Raw genomic sequence first — 27,805 nt, forward strand, 5'->3', positions numbered from 1 at the left:
GTTCAAACCCAGCCCCGGCCAAAAACCGCAAAAGAAAAAAAAAAAAGTCATGCAAAAAATTCAAAACTTTCAACCTCTGGCATAAATATGTTAAACCTTCATATATCTACCTGGAGATACAGAAGAGCTAAACATATATGCACATTTAAAGAAAGGAAAAAAACTGTTTTAACATAATAATAATAAATGCTGATAACATTTATCTTGTATGTGTATACATATATTTTTTTGTTGTTTGTTTTGTTTTTGAAATAATCTCTGTCACCTGAGCTAGAGTGCCATGGCCTCAGCCTAACTCAAAGAAACCTCAAATTCCTAGGTTCAAGAAATCCTCCTGCCTCAGCCTCCCCAGGAGATGGGACTATAAGCACCTGCCACAATGCCCCAATAGTTTTTTATTTTTAGTAGAGGCAGGTATCACTCTTGCCCAGGCTGGTTTCAAACTCCTAATCTCAGCTCCCAGAGTGCTAGGATTAAGAAGTCAATTGTGGCTCAGTGAGTAGGGCACCAGCCCCATATACCAACTTGAGTATTATAATTTTTAATACACTTTTTCCTTTCTTAAAATGTACATACATTTTTGGTGCCATTTGTATTATTTATATTAACTAAATAAAGATATTTTCTCAAGGTTGTACATTGTTTGTTAGGGGGGAGGGAAGATAAAATCCAGAAGAGGCAGACACTGCAATTCTCATAATTTTTATTAACAACAATGATTTCATGCCCAGAACTTCAACCTCTAAGACTCTATTTGTGTTTGCAAGGAGCAAGTGCCTTTATAACATAATGAACTTACATTATAAAGGAAACAGTGTTAGTGTTAATAAGGAAAAGGCATCCTTATGATTCATAAAATTGATTTTATCACATCTGACCTAATTGGTCATTCCTGCCTAGTAACGGAGAAAAAGGTGAAAATCCTATGCTATTTTAATTTATCTGTCTTAATTATAATACTCTTTCACTACAGGCTCTCCTGTATTAACTTCGCATTTTGTAATTAACCACTACTAATCTATATTAATTTTCATATTTTCTAGAACTGACAAACCATTTTCATTATATTGTCAGACAGAGGAATATTAAACAATCACCCAAACACACATCTAAGGCACCAATAAAATAATAATATTGATTTCAGAACTTTCTACCCGAAAGTATGGAAAATTGTGTTATATGTGCTATAAAAAATAGGTACTCTTTTTTTCACAATCTGATTTATTTCCTTGCCTGAAAGGAGTTTATGCTAACGACAAAAATGGAGAATAGTAGATATCTAAATATCAAATGTAGTAAACAAGAGATGTGCTCATCCGTTGTATATGAGAGGTAAAACGTAAGGACTTCATTCTTCATTCAATTAGTTGAATGTCGAATAAAAGGCAAAGGAATAAGGCAGCGCCTGTGGCTCAGTGAGTAGGGCACCAGTCCCAAATACTGAGGGTGGTGAGTTCTTACCCGGCCCCGGCCAAACTGCAACAAAAAAATAGCCAGGCATTGTGGCGGGCACCTGTAGTCCCAGCTACTCAGGAGGCTCAGGCAAGAGAATTGCCTAAGCCTAAGAGCTGGAGGTTGCTGTGACACCACAGCACTCTACCGAGGGTGACAAAGAAAAAATAAAATAAATAAAAATAAATAAATAAAGGCAAAGAAATAATCCACAGTGCTAATCCTCAGGACATAACCAAGTGAGAAGCCTGAAAAAGGTGTAAGGACCGACAAACCCCCTAATCAGTATGATACACTGTAATCAGTGATCCAGGGCGAGCTGCTGTTAAAATGTAGAAGAGGATCACATCTCCAGACAGGGAGTTCAGGATGAGGGTCTGTCAGGAGAAACTTCTCCAGAAAAGTTGACAATTAAAGTCAATTTGAGGATGGAGTTCGCCATAACGATTGAGAATATTTTGAGGTAAGAAATGAAGTGAAAAATAAGACTGGTTTCAGCATATTTCCACAGTTTTTAAATTAATATTAAAGGCAGGTCCCACATCTGAATGTCATGCAGAGTCTCAAGTGGAAGCAGTGGTTTTGTCCTCAAAACACAGTGATTAAAAATGCTGGAAGAGGCCCTAATTCTTTTCTCCTCAATAGAAATATCGCATTTCCCCCATATTATTAAAGAAAGAAATCCTGGTTCCCTTGAAGATGTTTTCCCCCTAGGGAAAGAGTTCCCTTTCCTGGGCATGGTTTCCCATTGGCCACTGCTGTGCTTCTTGGAACTCGGCAGTTTGTACCAAACAACTGTCAGAGTTCTTCAGTCCTCCTAGCTGGAGGAAGCTCTGCTGTGACTGCAAACTGAGAGCTGGGATGAAGCTGTTTGGGGTGCCCGGATACGGTAACATTTCACTATTTAAAGGCAAATGGAAAATATCTAGAAAGTTAGGCCCCCCTCAAGAGAGAGCTCTCTGAAGCAAGTCCCTCTTGGGCTGATTATAAGACTAATCAGCCATTTATCAAGGAAGCCATTATGTGTCTGACCATATGAATAAACATAATTCATGCAAATATAATTTATGTTAAATACATTCTCAAGTTATTATGCACAATATTTTCTTCATCAGAAAGCAGTGACCAAAAGTCCACATATCTTTGCAGTCATTCTTTTCAGCATCTTGAATATCCCATTTTCTTCCTGCCATTGATGAAAGACTGGCAGTTCCTCTGATTAAGTTATTCCCTCCATGTATGTCCCAGGCATTTATTTATTTATTTATTTATTTATTTATTTTTGGGGATTCATTGAGGGTACAATAAGCCAGGTTACACTGATTGCAATTGTTAGGTAAAGTCCCTCTTGCAATCATGTCTTGCCCCCATAAAGTGTGACACACACCAAGGCCCCACCCCCTCCCTCCGTCCCTCTTTCTGCTTCCCCCCCCATAACCTTAATTGTCATTAATTGTCCCAGGCATTTAGAACAGGGTTGCTTATTTCAGAGGCTATACATTAGGATGACAGTCTGGTGTTTAAGGTCTTAACAGTACTTCAAATTTTGTTCTGTTAACAAAGCTTGACATCCTGGAAGCACAGCCCTGTCCTGGGCTCATTAATAAACAAATCTGGGTGCCTCCGCCTCAGTCCTGACCTCAGAGGTACCCATTAGTGACTTTTCTCCACTGTACTGTAATGTAATCACAGATGCCAAAGTAGCAGAGTGTTTTCTTTGTTAATCAGAAAAAATTTACAATCATACTGTTTCCCAAAAGAAACCCCAAATCTGTCTATTTCGTTTTTTTTTTTTATTATTAAGAAATTTGGGGGACTCCTCTCAATGCTCCTGTTTTTGAGATATAAATTATATATTTTAAATAAATCATGGTTGCAAACTGAAAGTGGCATTTCTGTGGTCAACCCATTTAAAAAACAGCCAGCTTAAATGTAAATGTAAAAGATTACAGGTACCAATGGAGGGCATGAAAAGTACTGTAATTTGTCGGTGTGCCTCTCTGGCAGGAGCATGTAGCTACGCCTGAAGCCCTGTAGCCCCCTTCCTCTCCATGCTTACACAGTTCTTTGAAGGCAAACCTATTAAAATGTCCCAAAGATAATTTCACCCTAAGTATTTAGAAATAGCCTTAGAAGAAAAGTATTGTTCATCTATGGAGGAGAGATAATATTTATTCCATAAATCTATTTCTCTGGCAGTTCATTTGGATATACGCATATGATAAAATATTCACAATCGTATAGAAGAGGATCTGACATTCAGGTTCAGGCACCATGTATGACAGCTGAGATGACAGCTGAACTTCATTACTAAGCCAGTGTACTCCTGGGTTGGGTGACTAGACACAGTTGTACAAGTTGTGCCCTACCTGAGAGCAACAGGTCATGGGGTAATCGAGGCCAAGATCCAAACTTTGTTCCTTCCCTAAGCCATGTGCCTGAGAGGTTAAACCAGTTCAAAGAGTATAAAAGCACCCTGTAGGTTAATGGAGATCCATTGGCCAGGAAAGATATCCTTTGATCAGTACAACAAAAACTTGTAGAGTCCTTTCAATCAACAGGCGTATAACAGTCAACTCCACTGAAGAAGGACAGTCATCTACTCAAAGAGTATCTCAAGCTTTCTGGATAGTGAAGGTTTCTGCCTCACGTCCAATATTCCAGGAAACCCTGACTTTTCAGGGACTGACATTACTCCCATGTCCTTATATCCCTGATACCTACCCTGTTTCCCTGAAAATAAGACATCCTCTGAAAATAAGATCTACTTGCAGGAAAGATAAGACGTCCCCTGAAAATAAGACCTAGTGCATCTTTGGGAGCACACCTTAAAATAAGACACTGTCTTATTTTCGGGGAAACAGGGTAGTATACTGAAAATGTATGTTCATGTTTATGTAATTAATAAATAAATAAATCAGAAGTGAATAAATTTTACCCCCTACCACAGTGGTTTCTTTGGATTATGCTATAATTGTAAGTACTCTTGTGGTCAAGAAGCCTTAAAAAAGAGGGATGGGCCAGGCAGGGTGGCCCACACCTATAATCCTAGCACTCTGGGAGGCCTTGTCCGACAGATTGCTTGAGGTCAGGAGTTCGAGACCAGCCTGAGCCAAAGTAAGACCCTGTCTTTAAAAACTAGCCAGATGTTGTGGCAGATGGCTGAAGTCCTAGCTACTTGGGAGGCTGAAACAAGAGGATTATTTGAGCCCAGAGTTTGAGGTTTCTATGAGCTATGATGCCAGAGCACTCCACCAATGGCAACATAGTGAGACTCTGTCTCTCTCTCTCTCTCTCTCACACACACACACACACACACACACACACACACACGGTAGTGATGGGTAGTTCTACCTTGAATCATTGGTTTTACAAATGATGAATCATTGGATTTACAAATCATTGGTTTTTCCAAAACCTGGTAAACCAGTGTATCTTTCTACATGCCCATATGCACCTTACCTTGTTGTGATTAAAAGATACACACACGTTCATATTTTTACAAAAGTCCACAGGAGAATATACAAGTGGTAGGCTATTTTCACACAAATTATTATTAAATCAGTGGCAGAGCTTATGATGGATACTGCCTCACAGTTGAGGAATGAGACTTCTGAGAATGGTGTCCCATGTATGTGTCCTCAATGTGGCTGGCAATTTTGCTCAACCTGAAGGAAAGGCAGATAAAAGTTTCTTTCATTGTGAGCTGTGGGCTTCTCACTTTGATTTTTTCTATGTTTTATTTAGATCCAACTATCTTCAGTATTTATTTCTTAATTCATCTTTTCTAAAGGAAATTTCAACTTTAAAAAAAAATCAAATTGTGGTAAAATGTGTGTAAGATAGATTTTTAAAGTATAGATCCATAAATCATACTAAGTCTATCCATATTGTTATGGAACTAATCTCCACGACTTTCACCTTGCGAAACAGAAATCATACCCATTAAACAGCAGACAGCAAACTGTTTTATGGAGTGTAACGTACTTATAAAATAGTGCATTATTCAGAAGTATATAGTTCTGGATTTTCACAAATTGAATACGCCAACGTAACCACTATCCAGACTGAGAAATAGATGACCAGCACCTCTCGCCCCCTCAGTTACTACAGTGTGATCTAGCAATGTTACCAAATTTTCTTATTTTTATAGAGTGTAGACTCTTTTAGATTTCTTACATAAACAACCAGGTTATTCATAGATAATATTTACATTTTTTCGATTCTTACACTTAAAAAAAGAAAAATTTACATTATTGTATTGTCTAGGACTTCCAGTAGGGTGATGAGGAGATGTGAGGATAAGGCATCCTTTTTCTCGTCTCCCATCTAAGGAGAAAGTTTTCTGTATTTCTGTATTAAGTATGATGTTTACTATGGGTTTCTATAGCTACTTTATCAGGTTAAGAATGATCCTAGCCATTCCACATTTGCCAATTATTTTCATCTGAACAAGTATTAAATTATTTCAATTGTTTTTTTTCCTAGCATATGTTGAGATAATCCTATTGTCTTTCCCTTATTTTATTACTGTAATGAATTGATTTATTTTGAAAGTTAATTTCATTGGACACATTTTGTGGAAGACTGGTATTATTTCTTTTCTTAAATTTGGGGAAAATTCACTGGTAAAATCAACTGGGACTAGAAATTTCTCTGTGGGAAAGTTTCTAAGTCAATCTCTTTACTAGACCTGAAACTATTTAGATTTTCTACTACTTTTGCTAAGTTATTTCCAGGAATTTATTCAGTTCACCTAAAATATTAAATATATTGACATAAAAATTTTCATAAAATCTTTATATTTTAATGCCTATACAATCTGTAATGATTTCAGTTCCTGTACTAGTTATTTCTGTCTCTATTTTTTATAATATCAGTATTAATGATAAAATTACATGCGGTTTTTTTTTTTTGCAGTTTTTGGCTGGGGCTGGGTTTGAATCCACCACCTCCGGCATATGGGGCTGGCGTCCTACTCCTTTGAGCCATAGACACCTCCCTATTACATTCGTTTTTTAAAAAAACATCCATTTTGTTGATTTTTCTCTGTTGCATTTTGAAGATGTGATTATGCTTTTTAAAAGTTTAATAGACTGCAGTTTTTAGAGCAATTTTAGGTTTACGGAAAAATTAAGTATAAAATGCAGAGAGTTCCCAGGTCTTCTGTCCCCCACTTTCTACATTTAGTTTCTTCTCTTAGAATCTTGCTTTGGTATGGTACCTTTGTTAAAATGGATGAACCAATATGAATGCAGTATTAGTAACCAAAGTCCACAGTTGGCATTAAGATTCACTCTTTATCCCATACAGCTCTGTGGGTTTGACAAATGCCGAGCATCGTGTGTCCATTAACACAGAAACATACATATTAGTTTCACTGCCCTGAAACTGCCCTGAAACTCTCCTGTACTCCACTATATACTTCTTCCCCTTTTCTGTCCCACCACTGAACACCATGGATTTTTTTCTTTTTTTTTTTTTTTGTTTTGTTTTTGAGGCAGAGTCTCACTTTCTAGCCCTCGGTAGAGTGCTATGACATCACAGCTCTCAGCAACCTCCAACTCTTGGGCTTAACCAATTCTCTTGCCTCAGCCTCCCAAGTAGCTGGGACTACAGGCACCTGCCACAACGCCCGGCTATTTTTGTTTTTGTTGTTGTTGTTGTTGTTGTTGTTGCTGTTGCTGTTGTTGTTGCTGTTTAGCAGGCCCAGGCCGGGCTTGAACCCACCTGCCCCTGTGTATATGGCCAGCACCCTTACCACTGAGGTATAGGCACCGAGCCCACCACTGATCTTTTTAACACCATAATAGTTTTGCTTTAATGTCATAAACTTGACATTATGTAGCCTTTTCAGACTGGCTTCTTTTACTTTGCAATATGCATTTGAGGTTCTTACATGTATTTTCATGTCATGATAGATCTTTTCTTTTCACTGAATAATATCCCATTGTATGGATGTATCAAAGTTTTTGATCTATTCACTGATCAAAAGATGTATTGATTGATTTCAGCTTTTGGAAATTATGAATATAGCTGTGGTATATGTGTGCAGGTTTTTGTGTAGGCATGAGTCTTTAACTCAACTGGATAAATATATAAGAGCCCAACTACTGGCCCATATGACAATACTATTTAGCTTTATAAGAAGCTGCCAAACTGTCTTCTATAGTAGATGTACCAATTTGTATTCCCAGCAATGAATGAGAGTTCCACATCCTTGTCAGCATTTGGTGTTTTCAATATTGGGGTTTTACCTTTTTTAATGATAGGTCTTTTGTGGTTTCTCATTTTAATTTTCCATGACCTAAAGACATAAAGTATTCAACATCTTTTCAAATGCATGCTTGCTATCTGTATATAATCTTTGGTGAGGTAACAGTTCATATATTTTCCCCATAATTTAATTGAGTTGTTATTATCTTATGGAGTTTTAAGGGTTCTTTGTATATTTTAGACGCAAGTATTTATCAGATATGTGTTTTGACAGTATTTTCTCCTAGTCTGTGACTTGTATTCTCATTATTTTAACTGTGTTTTGCAAGGTGGAAGTGATTTATTTTCATGAAATCCAAAGGATCAATTTTTTTAGTGGATCAACCAGTTGGTGTAGTATCTAAAAACTGATTGGCAAAACTAAGGTCACCTGGATTTTCATCTATGTTATCTTCTAGAGATTTTATTGTTTTATGTTTTACATTCTATCTGTTATCTAGATTGTATGTTTCTAATGTCATTAATTTCTGTTCTGAACTTTATTATTTCCCTCATTTCTTTCTCTCTCTCTCTCTCTTTTTTTTGGTTTTAATTTACAGTTCCTTTTCTAAGCTATTAAGGCAGACTCAGATAATAGATTTTCAACCTTAATTTCTAATTTATATATTTAAGACGATAAATTTACTTTTATGCACACAATTAGCTTAATCTTACAACTTGATATATTGTAGTTTCATAAACATTCAGTTTAAAATAACTTATTGTTTTCCTTAAATTCATTAACTCATAGATTGTTTCGAAGTTTATTGTTTTATTTAAACATATTTGGGGATTTGTTTAGTTCACTGTCGTTACTCATGCTACTGTGGTAAGAAAGCATCAGTGGTTTCAAGCCTTTGGAATTTATTTATTCTTGTTCTATGGCCCACAATATGGTTTATTATGATAAAGTTCCATATCTACTAGAAAAAATTGCCATTCTTTTGTACACCATCCATGTGATAAACATGTTTGTATGCATACAGATATGATTGTGTAGTAATTAGTTTATTCATAGTGTGTTCACATGTTCTGTCATCTTACTGAATTTACATCTGTTTATTCGGAGTTACCAAGAATAATGTTTTAAAATCACCTATTTTGAATGTATCCATTTCTTCTTTCATTTCTGTCAGTTTTTTCTATATGTGTTTTAAAGTCATTCTATTATTAAGTGCATGCTCTTACTGAAGTATCATAAGAATCGAAAAGTAAATATCCTAAGTATTCAATACTAACATGATGCCAGTAGATGATCTTATACATGTAAGAGAAATACTCAATTCAATTCAAGACTGGGGGGAGGGGGAAGATAGAGAAGAGGGAGGAGGGAGGGGATGGGTGTCCTCCCGCTAAATGGACACAATGTAACAGTATTGGCACATCATTCAGGTGTGGGACACAAATACGAGAGGGACTCTACCTAACATATGCAAATATTGTAACCTAGTTATTTGTACCCTCAGATTAACCAGAAATAAAAAAAAAGAAATATTATATTTATCTGGTAAATTGAATATTTTATCATTCTGAAATGCTCTTCCAGTAATTTTTTTATTTAAAATCTTCTTTGTGTGATATTAGCATAGCTACATAGTGTTTCTAAGTTATATATAATACTATCTTTTTTATATAAATAGCCTACCCTAATATTTAACTTCTATCTCTTGTAAGCAGAATATAAGTGGGTTTACATTTACTGTAATTATTTATACAAAGCTATAAATATATATTTTTTTCAAATTTCCAATTAATATGAGGATACATGCAATTAGGTTACGTTGTTTGCATTTGTAAGGTAAAGTCTAAATTGTAGTTGCACCCTTCACCCAGGAAGTGTGCCATACGTCCACACATTGTTTGCGCTGGCCAGGAACCTGCTGACCCTTCTCTCCCCTCCCCTCTTCTTGGATTTAATTGAGTTTTTCTGGCACATTGTTTTTAATTGACAAGTTTGAAATTAGTTTTGAGTACATGTGATGCTTGTTTTTCCATTCTTATGATACTTAGGAGAGGGTTTTCCAAATCCATCCAAGTTGTAATAAAGGATACAAAATATCCATTGTTTTATGGCTAAATAGTATTTCATGGTATACATGTACCACAGTGTATTAATCTATTCATGTGTCGAAGGAATCTATGGTTGTTTTCATGTTTCTGCAATTGTAAATTTGGTTGCTATAAGCATTCGAGTACACTTTCCTTATGGTACAATGATTGTTTTTCTTTTGGGTAGATGCCTAGTAATGAAACAGCAGGATCAAATGGAATGTCTACCTTTAATTCTTTGAGGACTCTCCATGCTTCTTTCTGTGAAGGCTGCACCAACAGTGCAGGAGCACTCCCTTCTCTGTGCACCCACTCCAGCATCTGCTGGTTTGGGACCTTGTGTTATAGCCCATTCTCACTGGAGTTAGGTGATATCCAAAGTGGTTTTGATTTGAATGTCTCTAATAATTAGAGATGATGAGCATGTTCTCATGAATTTTAGGCCATTCATCTATCCTCATGAGAAAAGATTCTGTTCATGTTTATTACTCAGTTTTTATTTTTATTTATATATTTATTGATTGATTGATTGATTTTTGACACAGAGTCTCCAGCTGTTGCCCTGGGTAGAGTGCTGTGACATCCTAGCTCACAGCAACCTCCAACTCTTGGCTCAAGCGATCTTTTGCCTCAGTTTTTCTATTTTTAGTAGATATGGGATTTGGTTTTGCTCAGGCTGATCTTGATCTCGTGAGCTCAAGCTGTCCATCCCCTTCGGCCTTCCAGAGTTCTAGGATTACAGGTGTGAAACACCATGTCCAGCCCTTACTCAGTTTTTAATGGGAACATTTTTACTCCTGACTTATATAAGGACCTCTGAATGATCCCTGTGATTATTTTGAATTTGGTTCCAAGGAGGGCATATTTGTTATGGTTTTCTGTGGTTAATTACAGGCATGATAATATATTAATGTAATGTATTCTAGGTATTCCAGTGAAAAACCTAAATTTCACTCCAGGAGCCTACTTAAATCCTGTCAATCAGGTTGCTATTTTCAATGACTATAAAACAACACAATCTTAAAAATATTTTACTATATATTTTCATTGTGTTTATGAACCCTTCACAAGCCATGCATAACACTAACAGAAACAAAGTTATTTATTAGCATTTATTTTGCCTATTTTAATCATCCTTCAATAAATGTCATTATATTAAATATTCATGATATCTAGCAATTGGTCTAAAAGTATGGTTTGGTAAAATACTAATATTACTTTCCAAAAATGAAAGCCTATTCAAATGTAATATTTCAGGAGTGCCCAAACTTTTTCCTTCTCTACAGCAAATTGGAAGAATAAGATTTGCCTTGGCCATACATTAAATACAAGAACACTAACAACAGCTGATGAGCAAAAAAAAAAAAAAATGTCCATGCATACATTTCTCCAAATCTGACACCACAGAGAAGCAAAACAGTCCTGAGATAGTCACCATGGAGCCCATGCACCTTATAGGTTGGACAGTCCTGTAAGTTACTTCATGGTTACTTCTAGATACTTAAAATACCCTTAAAAGGTAACACAGAAACATTATGGACTGACCTACAGGTTGAATGCAAGAGATTCACCTGAAGTCTGACCACTACGTTTGTGAGCTCATCCTAGAAAAAGTGCTACATACCTCATTGCTGAATATCACTACAGTCGCCTTCCCCTTGGGAAGCTAAGCACCAACTCCAGTGCCTAGTCCATCCTTCAAAGCAATCTTGAAACTCTTTCTGGAATGACCATAAGAACTGTCATCATATTACCCTCAATGTCCTTAATGTCATCAAAATGCCTTCCTTTCAATATTTCCTTTATCTTCAGGTAAGGAATAAAGCCATTTGGGGGGCAGATTAGGTGAGTAGTGAGGGTGTTCCAGTACAGGTATCTGTCTACTGGCTAAACACTCCCTTGGAGACAGTGCCTTGTGAGTTAATGCATTGTTGTGATTCAAGAGTCACACCTTTCTCATGCCAAGATTCAGTTAAGATTTTCCTTAGGGGTTTTCTACCAATATTTACTTGGTCTGCTGTGCTTCTCACAGTCAGCCAACGATTTTGATGCACAATTCAATGAATTTTTGCAATGTTTTCATCAGTTCTGCTCGTCAATGGCCATCCTGAGCCGCGGCAAAATTCTTGTTGCAGCACATAAAAACACACAATAATAAGGACCACCACTCATCAAGATCCCCATGTGTTGACATGAACACAACTTGAGACACTGATATGCCAAGGTTATGAAACCTTACCGAGTTGTTTGTACAGTGCTGCCAACATAAGCACACAGTGGCAAGTTCACGAACCTCATGGTCACACCATGTATACTGGTCTCACCATGTCATTGAATTTAATCATTAGACCAGAATAGGTTGCAGAACGATGGTCTTTCGGAGGTTTTTTCCTATGTTACGTTACATTCAACTGTGATGCCAGTTTCTCCAGTGGTACCTCGTCCATGCCAAAGAGCAGATTGTATCATAAAAAATCTCCAAAGGGGAGGCTCAGATGCAAAGACATCAAAGTTGTATTCATTAATATAAAAACTTTACCCACTATTGTAAAGCCAAAGAAGGAGTCTTTTAATTAATGAGCATTAAAAAATGTTCTCAAATCATTTGACTTATATTAAAATTTTATAGCCATACTTATTTGGGAATGAAATTACTTTTCCAGACAAGGACAAGGGAATTCAAGGAAACCTGATTTACTTCTAAGGAAGAAAGTTTCCCTCCCTTTTATACATGGCATTTATGCCATCAATAAATGTTTATTGGCCTAATGACCACTTAATTGGTAACAGAGATTTGAACTACCTAATTTTTCATTGGAAGATGTTTTAGATACCGATTAAACAGGAGGTGTCACAAAGTTCTTTGAAGATGTTTTGTTACGTTGAATTAACAAATAACTCAGTGTATTGCATAAAGGAGCAAATTGGATTTTTTACTAAAATTGTAGTGATTTTTGCTATAAGAGTGAGCAGGCTATGGCTAATATATTTTATAATAGATGACTGATTGTGCTTACATAAATTTAGATTATTATAAGTGATATAAATTTTGCAAGAAGATAAGGCTGAACTTAGGGTGCCAAAAAGCAAAGTCCTTTTAAAAACTAAAATTATTTGTCAATATTTGTTGTAAATCAGTCTATAGCTAGTGGCTTTACTGTCTGGTGTTTTAAAAATTCTTAATTAGAAAGAAAACCAAACATCTATAAAAACCAAGAGAGAGGCTTTAGAAATGCCACAGATTTAAGAGAGCTTTCAATATATTTTCTGGTCTCAGCTATATGACATACTCACTTACAGACACTAAATACAGAATTGAATATGCCTGTCACGGTCAGTTTGGACTGCATAACAAATTAAATAGAGTAGGAGGCTTAAACAACAAACATTTATTTCTCAGTTCTGGAAGCTAGGACACCCAGATCAAGGTACTAGAAGATTCACTGTCTAATGAGGGCCAGTTTCCCTGTTTAGAAGGACACTAAATTCCATCCACGAACCTTCCAACCTCATCACCTAATTACCTCCTAAAGACCCCAAGTATGAACACCATCTCATTGGGGTTATGTTTCCAACATATGATTTTGGGGTGAGGGAACAAGATGGGAGGTGGTAGCAAGATTCAGTCCATAGTAAAGCCTGAGATATTGGTTGTTCTCAGAATGGTCTCCAGGAGTGTGTTCATGTTAATTTATGCTGGCTGAGGAGGAGGGGCAGGTTTTTCCACTCAAAATTTGCATCTATTATTTTTTACAGTATATTTCAAATTAGATTTTTATTGACATCTCTCAAGTAAATTTAGATTTAAAAAATATGATTGGATAAACTGCAGCGTTTCTAATAGAAACTAATAAATATGTGAATATAGAATATTCTGTTTTTACCCCACTGAGTAACCATTTAATAAAGACTCTCATAAATCTTAATACTCAGAGAATCAAATATTTTAGGGCAGTGAAGATTCAACAAAATTAAACTATAGGAAGTGCAGTAACCAACACCCCAGATTTGGTCAACAATAATAATAGTAATAAATTCAATCACTCCCAATTCTGCCACGTATCTTGGCCTTTCTGGGCCGATGAGGAATGAATAAGATATCATTGCCTCACAAATGACATAATGAAATGATTAGAAATGTGAAAGTACTTTCTAAATTTTTAAATGCTATACACATAGCATTCACAAACCCACAGTGAGGTTTAACTCAAAGTTGCACTCGTCAAGAACACAGAGTTAAATTAACTATAATTATAATACAGGATGGCAGTCTGCTTCCTGGAAACTCAAATGTGCACATTTTATCTTGCTATTATATCTTCACAGCAAATTAAATGACCCCACAATACTGGAGAATGCCAAAAGTAAAAATTATAATAGAGTTGTACTCATTTTCTTTTCTATATGAAATATGAGCACTTGTATGCATATTTTAATAATAATGATTATCATAAAGGACTATTCATGTATGATCATTGTTAACCCTACTAACTTCAAGGAATATTTTTTGAACCACTGCTCAGTACAAAAACATTTTGCCAACTTGTGGAAAATCAGAGTGAGTAAAGAAAATCTTTTCTCAAGTCTAGTTTATGTTTAAACAATCGCAATAAAAGGCAAAGTGAGATAAAAATAAAAGAAGGGGCAAATTAAAATGAGTGCACAGATGAGAAATAATTCACTGCTAGCACAAGTGTCCTGTGCATCATTTTGTAGAAGTGGCCACTGTACCAAGCCTTTGAGCCACAGGAAGGTTTTAGTAGATTGAGACATTTGCCACCACGTTGTGCTCCAGATTGAGAGATGAGGAAATGAACCTCTTGGAAAGCAAATGTGCTAAATGTGTCCGAGGTTGCCCCTTGGCACTGACGCACATTGTGAGAAGACTGCTGAGGGTCTGGACCTGGAAAGGAGTTAGGTTATTTTGTGACAGACCTTGAAATTCAAGTCAGGAAAATCAACTCTTTTCTATAGGATTTGGAAACCTTTTTAGTATTTGACAAGGATAGCAGCCTTATGAGATTTGTATTTTAGGAAGATAATTCTGGCAGCAAGGAAGTGCTACTGATGGGAGAGGCAAGACATTGGAAGGCTGGAGACTACTTCAGAGACTGTAACAATAGTGCAAATGGAAAATGGAAAAGTATAGAATTAAGATGTGAGGGAGTATCAATGGCAAAGGAGGATTCAGATTGGAGAGGCATTGTAGACGTGATTGGGCAGAGGTTACTGACTGTTAAAAAATAGAATTGAAGTGGAAGAAAGAATAAACATTACCTTGGGATACTGAGTTTGGCTGACTAACCAATTGAGGAGATAGGATTGACAGTAAAAGAAGCATGTTCGCACATTCAGAATCAAGAATTGATTGGAGGGATGTGTGGTCATTTGTACATATACATGTAACTGGAAGTTTTATTTTCAGGTCTTGAACTCAAGAGAAGACAGGTACTTGTGCTTCAAGCTCCAGTAAATGAATTAGCCAAAGTCAACTCACAGTCAAGCTAAACTTAGAATTATTAAGAAATTTCCAGTATTTTCAAGGCCTACAAAAACTGTTAAACATTCTGTGAAGTTAAAGGCCCACCAGGGCTTCCCTTATTCCTCTGTCTTCTTATTCTGAAATGGGAGATCTGTAGCAATGAGAAAACTAATATCTCAGTGCTTGTGTTTAGTTTCTGAAGCCATTTGAGTTGCTATTCTCTTTGCCTTCTCATTTTCTCTCTCTCTCTTTTTCCTCTGATTTTTTTTTTTTTTTTTAATTAAGACAAGGTCTTGATTTGTCACCAAGTGTATAATCCAGTAGTGGCATCACAGCTCACTGCAGCCTCCAATTCCTAGGCTCAAGTGATCCTCCCCCCTCAGCCGCCTAAGTAGCTGGGACTACAGGCACATGCCACCATGCCTGGCTCATTTTTTTATTTGTGTAGAAAAACTCCTGGCCTCCAGCAATCCTCCAGCTTCGGCCTCCCAAAGTGCTAGGATTACAGGTGTGAGCCACCACACCCAGGGCTCTCATTCTCTCTTTACACTGGAGTCCAAAACAACAAGCTGATTGAGAACATGAGCGTAATGTGACAGAGAGGAGGTCTGTGGTGACATAGTGTGTTATATCCTGGAGGGAGCATCCTCAGGAGCAAGTCATGGAGGTGGGATATGTTCCCTCCCACCTCTGTGTAGTTAGAGGGGTTTGGTTTTATGTACTATAATGACAATAAAATCAGAGGAAGCTAATGTTGAGTGTGTGCAAAGTGTTAACTACTGCAGTAAACTCTTCACATGTATTATCCCATGTAATGCATAAAATCATGAAATTTTTGTAGTAGTATTCCCATCTTATTTATAAGGAATCTGAAGTGGAGAGAATTAAATGAGATGGCATTATTAGACTTGCTAGCGATCTGTGGTACGTTCCTCCAGCTCCACTGATTCTGGAGCCTAACTTTCTAGCCCTATGTTCATTTGTCATCTGAAGATGCCAGAGAAGGGAGGAAGGATCCCCTTTGATCCAGCAGAGCTACACTAGATGAAAGCCTGCTGGAATTGGGCTGGTTTCTTTATGTTTTTAATAAAGCCACAGATGTGTAACTGGGAAGATTCACTCTTGTTCATGTACCTAGAGACTCCAGTAAACTGTAATCCACCAGACCTGTCTGTGGGCAAGTGAAAGACACTACACATAGCTACTTAAAAAGGAGAAAATGAAGAAATGAAGAACAAAAGAAAAAAGTTCTTTCTTTCAACTGAGGGGAAGAATACATTCAATGAACCCTGTACAATATCATCCAAAAGAAAAGAAATATAGACATGTCTGGCATCTTCAATAGGATTGAAGAAGACATGAAATTTGTAAAACAGAGAAGGTCCTATAAGATCCAAACAGGTTAGATGAGAAGAATGTTGTATAAGTTTGAAAGGTGAGATAAAAATATGATGACATAAAGGTTGCAGATAAAATATCTCTATATCAGAATTAAATTTTATTTTGAAGGTAATAGATAAAAGTAGTGCTGACTCTGTGAGTCCAATCCCTAATCCGGAGGAGAAATTTGTATTCTCCCACAATACAGAAGAAATATACAGATGGTTTAAAATAGGAGATGACCCCCCTCCCTCTGTCTGGGTGGGGCCTTGGTGTGTGTCACACTCTATGGGGGCAAGACATGATAAGCAAGAGGGACTTTACCTAAACAATTGCAATCAGTGTAACCTGGCTTATTGTACCCTCAATGAATCCCCAACAATAAAAAAAAAAAAGAAGTGAAAGGTTATCAGACTAAAATTTTCTGATATCCAAAGCACTTCTACCTAGAATACCAAAACCAGCCTTTTTATCTGGAATTAAATGGGCCAAATAAAAAATAAATAAATAAATTGGAACTTTTTCTACCTAAAGAATAAATCCATATAAGTATGTCTCCTAGGTAAAAAAAAAATAAAATAAAATAGGAGATGACAACAGATAGGGCAGAGAATGGAGTTCAGATCTAAAAATAATGGGAGTTCCTAAATGCAAACATTTGTTGAGTGGGATAAAATCAAAACATTTCATATAGAAATGGCAGTCTAACATAAAATCAATTAATTTTTTTTTTTTTTTTTTTTTTTTTTTTTGAGACAGAGTCTTAAGCTGACGCCCTGGGTAGAGAGCCATGGTGTCACAGCTTACAGCAACCTGTGACTCCTGGGCTTAAGCGATTCTCTTGCCTCAGCCTCCCAAGTAGCTGGGACTACAGGTGCCCGCCACAACGCCAGGCTATTTGTTGTAGTTGTTGTGTTTTTGTTGCAGTTGTCATTGTTGTTTGAGCTGGCGGGGCCGGGTTGGAACTTGCCAGCCTTTGTGTATGTGGCTGGTGCCCTACCCACAGAGCTATGGGCACCGGCCCAGATAAATATTTTTAAAACAAATGAATGTAAGAAATAAAGATGGAGAGGGAGGAGAAAGAGAGAAATTTTCCTGGGAAATTTCTTGTAATTTTGCAATTTTTTTACAATGATATATGTGAGGGAAAGGGGTTTCCTACAAATCAGGTGGGTAAAACTAACTGGCCCCCAATTTTTTTTTCCCTTTGTAATACCGAATGTTCAAAGACCTATATTCAGAGTTTTGACAGAAAAAGTCTGTGAATCAAAACTTTATTCCTGGAGTATTAGTTTTCTAGTACTGCATTAAAGGTTCTGACAAACATAGCAACTTAAAACAACATATATTTATTATCTCATAACGTCTGTGGGTCATAATAGATCAACTGGGTCCTCTTCTCAAGGCCTCCCAAGGCTGCAGTTGGTGTCAGCTGGGCTGTATTATTATCTGGAAGAGGTTGCCTGGAGAAGAATCTTGTTCCAAGTTCATGCAGGTTGTCTGCAGAATTAGTAAAATTTTCTGTGGCTGTATGTGACTAAAACCTTGATGTCTAAAGGCTGCCCTCTTCATAGGTAGTACACAGCATAGCAGGTTACTTACTGTTTCAGGGCCAGCAGAAGAGGGATAAAGCCGCTAAAATGGAGTCATAAAACAGAAGATAATCACAGAAATCACATCTTAAAACCTTTGCCATATAACATCACCTAATTAAGGAGACAACATTTTATCACCCATGCCATATTCTGTTGGTTAGAATCAGGTCACAGGTTCTACCCACATTCAGGGAGGGTGTTATATAAAGGCTTAGATAATGGGAAATACCTTTCCAGGGGACACTTCACCTGAATGAACCACTCACTGACCAAGGTAATAAATTTGCAAAAATGTGGAAGAAAGTTTGCCTCCTTTTACAAGAGTATTTGTGTGAAACTTAAAAGCAAGAACAACAGAATGTGCTTTATTATGTTAATAACCTTTTAACTGGATAAAAGACATTTTAAAGAATCTCATTCCCGCACAATTTACTACCAGATGCAGAAGTTCAGTATAATCACAACCACATTTTTAAAAAGAACCCTTCACATACAGACAGTCCCTGCTTTACACAAAGTGGGATACTGTGCAAATGAACTGTGCAAGTTAAAACTGTGCAACGAAACATAATAATCAAGGCAAAAATAATGATTGTTCCACGAGCTTTAAAAATTTTACCAAAATATTTTAAAACTCTTTTATTGTCGGTAGTAAATATATGTGGAAATGAAAAAAAAAATTTTAAAAATATTGATTTAGTATACGATATTATAAAGTATTAGAAAAATTAAGAATTAAAAGGTTTGAGGATTTTTGTTTGTTTGTTTTGTTTTTGTAAAATTATTTTCAAAAGTAACTCAGATAGTGCCTGTCTTATTCTCCAGTGTGCAGAATTGTTCTCTTTTGCTCTCCAGAGAAAATCTTTCCATGTTTTGGTAACTTACCATCCTTCTTTCCAAGTTTGGATCAGCTTCCAGACCATTTTATTCTTTGAGTCTTCAATTTTGTGAAATGCCTCTGAGAATTCCTCATGGCTCAAGGAGTAGGGTGCTGGTCCCATATGCTGGAGGTGGTGTGTTCAAACCTAGCCCTGGCCAAAAACCAAAAAGAAAAAAAAAGAGAATTCCTTTAATAGGAAGCTTTTTGCCGGTGTCACTTCCACGGGTATGGCTTGTCTTTTGTCACCATCACTTTCCTCATGTAGGCTGTGAAGTCCACCTTTGCCACATCCCTTTGTCTGTGTATGTGGAGACTCTCCAATGGGGGCGGGGTCAGCATTCCCAGGGTCAGTTCTTCACTCTGTAACCATTTACATTTGATTAGAGTTTCACATTCAGAGTAATGATTCTGTTTCTTTGCTGCCTTTTCGTCTTTCTTGGCCAGTTTCCTCTTTTGATTATCAATTTTGGTAAGAATGTCGCCTGAGTTTATCTCTTGAAGACCAGGAGACAGCACCTCTATGAGCTTTGCTCTCTGCACATGAACCAAATAACACTTGTTCAGTGATCAGTCATCAGCAAACTTGGAAAGAAGAAACATGATGACTGATTGTGAGGCATATCCATTACTTACATAGTGATTTATGGAGTAAAAAATGTAGCAGTGAAGTTTATTTTTTACACAATTACTTACCATGCGATGGGTAATTAAAATTTGAACTGTGTTGTTACATTATTTGTCTACACTGTGGCAACTGAAATTCTTATAAACGGAGACTGTAATAAGCAAAAGCTGTCTGTATGTCAAAAGGAATGGGGTTTGTGTGGTAAAATTGTGATTTTTAAATATTTTTCTCTTTTTAGCCTTCATATTTAATAAGTTTATATTATTTTTTAAATCGATAAAAATAAATTTTATGTTAAAAAGAGGTATTTGAAGTATAGCAAATGCATCATTGTTGAATGGTAGTGAAGGTAATGGTATCCTAGCTGAACTTTCAAATATATTTTAATGTTTAAATTTCGACATATACACACGTGTAATCTTAATGGAAACTATTTTTAAAGAAAGGTTTTATAAACTTTTCCTATATTTACCTATATTCTACATTTAGTCCGTGAACCTTACTGAGCACCTACTATATACCAGTAACATGCGAGGCCCTGTATAGACATCCGAGGACAGGACGTATTTCTGACCTTAGGAAAGATACATTTAAATAGATGGATGTGAGGAAGGCACTGCGTGTTTACACAGGGCAGCACCAAGGGCAGGGCGATAACTACAGGTAATTGAGAGGGTTTCCAAAGTGAACTGGTTCATTGAAAAGGAAAGACGCCCAATAACTCCTAGATTTTTTTGTTCCATCTTACATTGTTTCTGTTTCAAAGCTGAAGTTTCTGTGAAGAGAAAGAATTTGAGATAGACTCATGAAATTCTGTGGTTAAGATGTAAGAAATATGTCACCTGTGTCTTTGGGCATCACTAGTCAGTCATGCAAGAAGCCAGTGAAGTTATCTTGCTCTGTAATATTGCCGTTTGTATGTGTCAAAAGGAATACATGTGCAAACCCATTTGCCTAACTGGGAAGATAGGAAATTGGTTCGGATTTTTTTTTTCCTGCTTTGGAAATAGGTATTTGTACTGATCCACTCCAGTGAACACTTTTTAAAAATTCCACCTCTGTTCATTTTCAGTTTAGTCTTTAAGAGGGTAGTATGTGGAAAAGGCTGTAGGGGAAAGTACTGTATTTCTGATGCCCTCAGAAACATTTTTATAGGCTTTTCCTATCCTCTACTCACCATATCCTAAACCACCACTGAGGGGAACGGATAGCTGATGAGTGGAGGAACATTTCTTCCTTAATGTAGTCTTCAAAAAATTTTAAGTATCTATTTTGCGCCAAATACTACACTAAATACAGAATATAAATCAGGAAACCTTAGAGTTTAACCTTCTTCATGAAGTTTAGGGGAAAACAACCTAAAGCTGGATTTCTTTATAGCTAAATTCACATGACCTGGCTCCGTTTTGAATACTTTGTCATTGCTCAAAAGAACTCAAGTTTTTCTCTCTACAAAAACACCTCACCCCATCCAACTTCAACCTGGCATTTAACTATAACGGCAATTCCTTTTTTTTTTCTCTTTCTAAAAGAAAACATTTCTGTGGATAGATCCTCTGTAGGAACCACACCATGACAATTGCACCCTGAAAGATTTTAGTTTAACGTAATGATAAACAATGGCTACCATATGATCTCAATAGGAACAAATGTTGCTGCCTTGATGGGTAAAGATGTGCAGATAAAAAGATGGCTGTGGGCGGTGCCTGTGGCTCAAAGGAGTAGGGCACCGGTCCCACATGCCGGAGGTGATGAGTTCAAACCCAGTCCCAGCCAAAAACTGCAAAAGAAAAAAAAAAAAAAAAAAAAGATGGCTGGGAGCCTGGGAGTAGGATGATTTAGTATGTGAGAGGGTGGGCAGTAAAAAGGAAGGGGGTAGAAAATGGAGTAAGAATGAAAACTAATATAGATTCATAATGAAAACTTTTAAAGCTATTTTTAGGGACCCTGTCCAAGTTAACTATTTGAAAGAACCCAATAGCAGAAAGTTTTAAAATGCTTAGAGATGAGACTGTGTCTAGCTCAGACCAGCTGTTTTGTTCCTCTAGCACCATGGGGCAAAACTAGAAGAGGGACATTGGCCTCTTAGAAATTGGGAATTTGATATCCTGGATCTGATTTGGAAGATCCTGAGACTGGAGGAGAAAGCGATCTGGGAAGCAGCTCCTATGTCATCCCCAGCTGCCTTGATGTAAGAATACAAGCCATCCCTGCTCACATCTCATGTAGGAAGAAAAACTAGGGTTCCCACCCTTCACATATTCCAGCTGTTCCTCACAGATTTAAATTATATTTCCGTAGTGTTCTTAAAAAGGCCTGATATATATTATCTAATTTTCCTCTCACCTGTTAATTTCAAATCAAAATTCTTGCTTACTAGTTCTTAACTCTTTTCCGATATAAACCATGGAAAACTCTAGCCAGTGTAACAATATCTTTTAGACATTACCATAGTAATAGGATCAAAGCTAAGTTACTTTTGTATTATTATGTCAGTGATTTTGCTCAGGGAAATTTTTATAATAATTTAAAACTGGTGGGAAGTATTTGCCATTGTGTATTTTGCATTTGATTGACTCTTTGAAACATTATCTTGGAAAATATTTCTTTTAAAAAGCTGTGAATTATTTATAATCTTAATGTGCCTCATAACTGCATTTAAAATTTATTTGTTTTTTGAATTAATAACGTATTTACATGTTTTAAAATTCAAAAGGTGTAAAAAGCAAAAAGTGTTTTTTATACCCCTGTCCCATAGACAATTGGCTTCCCTAGAGACAGCCGAGATTATCTGTTTCTCTTCTCTCCTTCCAGAGACACTTTGTGCATATTCAAGTGACATGTATATTTGATAGAAATAGCACCGTGCACAGCATCTTGCAACTTGCTTTTGGCATTAAGAAATATATTTTTGTTTAGCACTTTGGGAAGACTAGGCAGGAGTATCACTTGAGGTGAAGAGTTAGACCAGCCTGAGAAAATGCAAGACCCCCCATTTCTACAAAAAATATAGAAAAATTAGCCAAGTGTGGTGACACAGGCCTGTAGTCCCAGCTACTTGGGAGGCTGAAGTGGAGAATCACTTGAGCCCAAGAGTTTGAAGTTGCAGTGAAATATGATGATGCCACTGCACTGTAGCCCAGACAGTAGAGTGAGACCTCGCCCCGGCCAACCAAAAACAAAAACAAATGTGTATTTGTGTGTTTGTATGAGGGAGAAAGAGAGATAGAGGGGAGAGAGAGAGAGAGAGATCATCACTTTGTATACCAGGCAGACCTTATTTCTTTTTGTTCTTCATAATTAAAGCCCTACAGCAGCAGTTCTCGACCTGTGGGTCATGACCCCTTTTTTAACAATGAAAATACATTGCAGCATTGGGAAGGTTGAGAACCACTGCCCTACAGCATCAGGCATTTCCATGTGGTCTCCCAGCCCTGCTTAGCTCTGACGATCAGAAACATTCAGGGTGATGGCCATCGACTCATTTATTTCTGTGATTGGGCAGCATTCCACTGATCTATGTCATTTAACCCGCCTCTGTGTGTCACTTGGGATATTTCTAATTGTTGTAAACAAAAATGCCTGAACGAATATCCTTGAACGTCTGTTATTTCACATGCACACGAGTATAATTAAGGATAAAAAGTAGAATTTCTAAGTGAAAGAAAATGTTCAGTGTTTTTTCAGTATTTTGGTAGCTACCACCCAAACGCTATCTATAGATTTGTTAACATTTTATCCTTCTCTAGCTAACGCGTATTTCCTGAAATTTCACCAACAGTGTTTTTACACAGTGTGATCCTTCCCAATGGGATAGCTTTTTCAGAATATCTTTAATTTTCTTTCTTTTTATTATAAATTAGTTTGGATATATTTTCATGTGCAAAAGAGGTAGTTTCTGCAAACTGGTATTTGGGGTTTTTTAAATTAGATTGCTCATATTTTTCTTAGTGATCTATAGGCGTTCTTCACATGTTAGGGAAATTCTGAGTGGCAAACAGCATTTCCGGTTTATCCTTTACTTTTAACCCACATTTTGGTTTTCAGTGTGCAGATTTATTTCCAATGCAGTTAAATTTATTGGCATTTTCTTTTATGGGTTCTGGGTTTTATGTCATTGTTACTTGGATCTTTACTCTTCCTCCAGGATTATAAAGCTCTTATTCCATTTGTTTTCTTGGGAATTTTATGGTTGTATTTTTCACATTTCAGATGTTGATCTGTTGGCATTTATACTAATGTAAGATATGAAGTAGCAAGCCTTTACATATATACACGTACACACACACAGCATTGAGTCAGAAGACATAGTGGAAGAAAAGTAAAATATGTAAGAGACATCTAGCCACCTGTTGCTTTGAATGTAATCTCTTTTAGTCTAAAGGACTTTGTTCCTCCTTGTCTCATGTTTCAGCAACACTTCCCTCACTACACTAGCTTGTTTACCTCACCAGAGAAATATGTCCCAGAACTCTCTTTAAAAAATTAACGCTTCCTGGAATCCACATACCCTACCAGTTTGGCAGCTGTATCACTCACACCCATCATAACCCTGAGAACTAAAATGGGGGCCTCCTCTTTGCCAATATCTACTATGCTCACTTCCTCCTCCTAATTCTACACTGGGACTTCTGAGCTAATTTCCCCCTATGGTGATCTTGGTGCAGTTTATTAACTTTCTTATTGGGGAAGCCAGCACACCTGGATAATTTTCCTGTAAAGACAGGTCTTGGTCTTTCTCAAACGATTCTCTGCCTCAAGCAATGCTCCTGACTCAGCCTCCCAGAGTGATGGGATGACAGATGTGAGCCACCATGAAGAGGCACAAAACATTATCTTAACCTCTATGCTTTATCTCATGGTTTCTTCTTAAAACCTCTTGGCCGAGGGTGGTGGCTCACACCTGTCACCCTAGCACTCTGGGAGGCTGAGGGAGGTGGATCCCTTGAGCTCACAAGTTCAAGACCAGCCTGAGCAAGGGTGAGACCCCATTTCTACCAAAAATAGGAAAACTAGCCTGGCGTGTGGCAGGCACGTGCAGTCCCAGCTACCAGTGAGGCTGAGGGCTGAGGCTACTCAAGATTGCTTGAGCTCAAGAGATTGAGGTTGCTGTGAGCTCTGATGATGCCACAGCACTCTACCAAGTGTGACAAAGTGAGACTCTGTCTTAAGAAAAAAAGAAAGGGTGGTGCCTGTGGCTCAAAGGAGTAGGGCACTGGCCCCATATGCCGGAGATAGCGGGTTCAAACCTAGCCCTGGCCAAAAACTGCAAAAAAATAAATAAATAAATAAAAACCAAAACCCACATTCTCTTTTCTTGTATTTTATGATACCATTCTTCTCCTGGTTTCCAACTACACTCCTTAAGGTAGGCTGTCCTTCCAAGACTCAGCTTCCTCTCTGTGCCTTCAAATTATAGTTACTCCGTTGATGGTTTTCCCCCTAAGAGCACTTACTGCTCCTGCTATTAAGTAATTAGTCGCATAATTAGCGATTTTCTCAGCTGTCTTCTATTAGAATGTACATAGAGGCCCTGCTGGCCCTTGCTGATGCCTTCAGCGTCATCTTCCCCTCACTCCCCTGGCTTCAAGCCAGTTCAGGAGCTTTATGAGAGTTTGTTCTCCCCTGGTTTGGGCCTTCTTTGATCCTATCAATATATGGCCCCTTCTCATTCTTCAGGTTTTAGCAGGCTACCTCTCAGACAGACCTTCTTTAACAGTGCTATGATGATCCTCTCTGTTCAACAGCTTCTTTATTTCCTTCCTAGAATACATAAGTCTGTATTTATTTTATTTAGTAAGTCAATTTATAGACTTACTTCTCCCTCATGAGGATATAACTTTTATCATGACAGGGACCTTTTACATCTTGTTCCTATAGTATCCCTAGGATCTAGTAAGTGTCTGGCAGATATAGGTAATTGATAAATATTTGCCGGTGCAAGGGAGAGAGGAAGGAAAGGACAAAGAAAGGAAGGTTGGTTTTAGGGATTCTCCACTATCTCAACTCTAAACACAATGACTTTTGTGGATATTCATACTCATATGGATATTCAATAAATATTTGCTGAAGAGTTGAACACCCCAGAATTCCATCCTCAGCAATCTGAGCTTATTTGAGAGGCCTTGTGTATATTCATAGATAACTTCGCCTACACTATGACTTCAGCTCTCATTGGTATGCTGATGACTCCCAAATCTAAATCCAAGGCCTTTACTCTTTGTTTCAAGAACCAAATATGTAACAACTAGGAGGCGCTCTCCTTAGATGCGCACAGGCCCTTTAAGCTTGCCCAAGGACTGAGAACTAATCCCCTTACCGTACTCTTTAACTTAATAAATGACACCATCATCTTTTCAGATGTCTTTGAGTCTTTACTCCTTTTCTTTCATGGTTTCTACAACTTATATATTCAAATTTCTTAATATGTGACATCTCTCAAATCCCCCTTTTCTGTCTAACACACTCAAGTAATCGAAAACATCCACAACAACCTCCTACCAAGCCTTGTTACCAGGCATATTTCTAGAATTCAAATTTAATCATATCAGTCTTCTTAAATTTTTCAGGGATCTCCATGTTCCCCTACTTCCTCCTTGAGCATTGCTTGTCAATGAAATTTCTGACTTCTAAGTATTTTGGCCACGACCCTCTCATAATCTAGCTCCTACCACTGCATGCTGTATGTATTTTGTGCTATATGTATCCCAAACTCAAGCCATGAGGCATCACTTGCCATTGTGCAAAAAAGTCCTGCTTTCACCTTGAACAGACCTCCTTCTCACATTTTTGCTTAAAGAAACTTTCTGACATCCTGAGTTCCTGTTGATTCACTGAAATTCAACATACACGCATCTCTTCTCAGAATCCTTTTCCGGCCCTGCCCTGCCGATTATATTGTGTTTCTTCCTGTGCATTCTTCTGTCACGACCTTTACCACACATTAATCATTCATTTATTTACCTTTCCCTCCCCCACTAGAAGTTAGCAAACTTTCCTTAGATGGATAAATGACTGTGGAGGGTTTATTCTTCAAGAACTCATAAAGCAAGGTGATATTAACGATGTAACCTAGAGCCAGAGTTAGAGAAATATAAAACATAGATATCAGTCTCCCAAACCCTAATTCCTAATGTAGACTAAACCAGAAACAGGGAATGGAGCCCAAGACGGAGGGAATCTTGTGAGCAAGGGTTAGAACCCTAACATTTTGAAACCAAATCATAAATACCAGTATACGCTAATGCAATATAGCCCCCATTGTACTTACGCTATCTGAGGGGTGGGCAGGGATCTGACAAGGATATGCTTCTTCAGACAAGATTTGTCTGCTGTACAACAAACAGATAAAAACAAAACATTTAGCTTGACATATATTTTGTCCCAGAATATTCCTGGCATAACGCATAATGTACAGTGCAGAAATATATTCAGAGAATGCTCTTAATGGATCATATTATTAAAATAATTGTTTATTTTATGTATTCATTTTACTTTCCAATATAAATCCCTCCGGATTCATCAAAGATCAAACTTTTTCATGTTTTTAGCTCTGACGTCTGAGTAGAGGCTACAGGCACATTATTCACCTTTCTTAGTATTCCACTTGTATAAACTGAGGAAATTTATTATGTATAATTAAGTCTCTTGAAGAAGTAGTTTTCATCTGGGTAAAGAGGGAAGGAGGGAAAGGAGATAATTTGAGTGGCTACTGTGTTTTATGTATTTACGTGCATTATCACATTTAAAACATATTCTTGCCCTTATTTTACTGATAGAGAGAATTGAGGCTCAGAGAAATCACATAGCTTGACCAAAGTGGCAAGATAAACAAGAGATTGAGTATTGAGTTTGCATTTTTAACTGTTCTGGTTTCAAAGCCTAACATTGTAGCCAAGCTGTTTGTTACTATCTATATCTTCATTACTACTGCAATAATCATTATTCACAAAGGAAAATATTTTTATTTATTTAATCTGCCTGACCCCCCAGTGCAGTATAATTGTATGAAAAAAGAAATGGCCACTGGTGAAAAGAAACAGTGAATACTAATTGTATTATCTCTACTAATCACAAAATAGCTATCT

The 27,805-nt window shown here is 37.1% G+C and overlaps 1 protein-coding gene across 1 annotated transcript in view; it reads left to right on the forward strand.

Moving 5' to 3' along the window:
• The window catches only part of FOXP2 (forkhead box P2), a 630,100-nt gene that overhangs the window by 522,985 nt on the left and 79,310 nt on the right, over positions 1-27,805 (forward strand). The window lies entirely within an intron of this gene.

The sequence above is a fragment of the Nycticebus coucang genome, chromosome 11 (genome assembly GCF_027406575.1).
Source record: "Nycticebus coucang isolate mNycCou1 chromosome 11, mNycCou1.pri, whole genome shotgun sequence".
Taxonomy (NCBI): Eukaryota; Metazoa; Chordata; class Mammalia; order Primates; family Lorisidae; genus Nycticebus; species Nycticebus coucang.